Source organism: Aythya ferina (genome assembly GCF_964211825.1).
Source record: "Aythya ferina genome assembly, chromosome: 2".
Taxonomy (NCBI): domain Eukaryota; kingdom Metazoa; phylum Chordata; class Aves; order Anseriformes; family Anatidae; genus Aythya; species Aythya ferina.
The window spans coordinates 124,603,005-124,605,141 of NC_140297.1; the positions used below are offsets into that span (position 1 = coordinate 124,603,005).

The 2,137-nt window shown below is 58.6% G+C and overlaps 1 protein-coding gene across 1 annotated transcript in view; it reads right to left on the bottom strand.

The window, feature by feature from the left end:
* The window catches only part of ARMC1 (armadillo repeat containing 1), a 30,093-nt gene extending 29,105 nt beyond the window's left edge, over positions 1-988 (bottom strand). Inside the window, exon 1 of the mRNA XM_084507660.1 lies at positions 862-988. The gene's annotated coding sequence lies outside the window, so the exon portion shown is untranslated. The remainder of the gene's footprint in view (positions 1-861) is intronic.
* Between the last annotated feature and the right edge of the window lie 1,149 nt (positions 989-2,137).

The following is a 2,137-nucleotide window of genomic DNA, read 5'->3' on the forward strand; positions in this document are numbered from 1 at the left end:
GATCTGGTCACACACTTTTGATGTAATTTCCCAAACAAATAATATAGTGGAAGCATTATCTGTAAACAACCATAAAGATGCATTTTGGTAATGATAATTTCTGGCAGTTTAACACTGGGGGGAAAAAAAATGCTGATTTCTGCATCACTGGCCCTACTTTCAGGAAAGCAAGTAGTAATGTGAAAGGTCGATGGCTAACCTCCAGGTGCATTTTCTTGACTACCATAATGCCTAAAGAGACAAATTGGAAACTACAATTCCATCCAATAATACTTTGTATTTTCAAAACAGGGAACCCTAAACGTTTATGAACTCTGTACCAAGTTCAGCACTGCCTACATCCCACAGCTGAGAAGTGAACTTACTTAGAACCTAAAACTCCTGTCCATTGCGAGCCTGCTGCTAACAAAAGCCTCCGACTTCCAGTTCTGTGCCCTGTGCATCGCCTCCTTCCCACCCCTCTCCTCTCGCTGATCACCCCCGCTTGCTTTTATCTTTCCCAACCCCATAAAAACACGCCCAGCTTCACCCAGACCCCCCTCCCTATGCCAATTAAAGCCCTTACTTCTCCCCCACCCCCACCACACAATTTAAGCGCGCTGCGCGCCCTGACATATTTTTAAAAATACATAATTAACCCATTTTAAAATTTTTAGGGAATTACCGAGAGCCTGGAGGCCCCCCGAGGAGCCCCCCCCCCTTCCCCGGGCCCTCACGGGGCGCTGAGGGCGGCAGCGGGGGCGGCCTCCCCCTCCCGCCGGGCCCCGCCGCGGGCCCGTTCCCCCTCCCCGGGGTCTCGGTGCCCTCCCCCGGGCTCTCCCCGCCCCGTACGGCCCCTCCCGGCCGCCCCCCGCCCCGTACCGCCGCAGGGGCTCAGCCCCGGGCCGCCATGGCCCGCGCAGGGCTCCGGGCGCCTCACACGGCCCCGCTCCGCTCCTCTCCGCCGCCCGCCCGCCGCGCACGCACCCCGCGCCGCCGCGCCCGCCCATTGGGCGCCCCGCCGGCCGCGCCCCTCAGCCACTCGCGGAGCGTCTTGTTGAAGGGGGAGGGGCTATCGGGTGGCGGGGCGCCGCTGGGCACGCCGGGAGGTGTAGTCCGTAGAGGGACGCAGGCACATGGCGTCTCTATGGCATGGGGACGGAGCGGGGCTCACAGCTGAAGCGTGCCTGAATAGCGCTCTGGTGTTACTTAAAAGCTGAGCTAAATGGAAATATGGCACGTAGCGGCGCTCAAAACAAGCACAAAGCAGTCAGCCCCCAGCCCACCGGTCCCACTGACCTGAATTTATCACGAACAGGCTTTGATCTTATTTGCTGAACAGCTTTATTTATCAAGTAAACAAACAAACAAAAGCCTGGTGTAAAGCTTTTCTCATTCTACAGCTCCACTCCGCACAGCTGAGTTCCCTGAAGCCTGAAGTGCCCGCACTACAGCTTTCAAGCCTTGTAACACTTCAGTGAAACTCCCAACACCAGCAGTACCTTCCAGGTCCAGCACCAGGAAAAGCACTGTTTTCTTTGAGGCAACCTACGCCTCGGCAAATCCCTGCCAGGAAGCTATTTCATCGTGCAGCCCTGCAGCTCGCTGTACACTACCGTAAGAGCACTTGGCCTACACTGGATGACACTTTTTAACCTTTCTGGGAAGTTTTAACCAGACACAACCACCACTACCACCAGAGCCGCCAGCCTCTGAGCGCCGTTAAAAGGCAGGGCATGCCGGCAGCGCCATGAGGCAGTGCCGAGGCACCAGGGAAACGCCACAAAACCTCCAGCAAACAAACCGAGCACTCGGTGCTTCCCCCACCAACACCTCCCACGCTTCCGAAGAGCTTTCTCGAGGCAGAGTGCGCTACGGGTCCCGTTCACTCCGTTATAACCAGGCACAGCCGCCTCGGACCACTCCCGCATCGATCCCCACCGTCACAGCCCCACCTCCCACCCCACAGGAAATGGCGGCGGCCCCGCGGCCTCTTTTATAGGCGCCGGGGTGGTCACGTGACAGCGAACGGGGGCGGAGCCTCTCTCCCGCTGCCTGCCGGGTAAGGTCGCCGCTCGGCGTCTTCCAGAGGGCGTCCGAGGTCCCGCCTCCCGGCGGGCGAGCCGGCCTCCTATTGGCTGAGGCGGTGCCGGGGCGG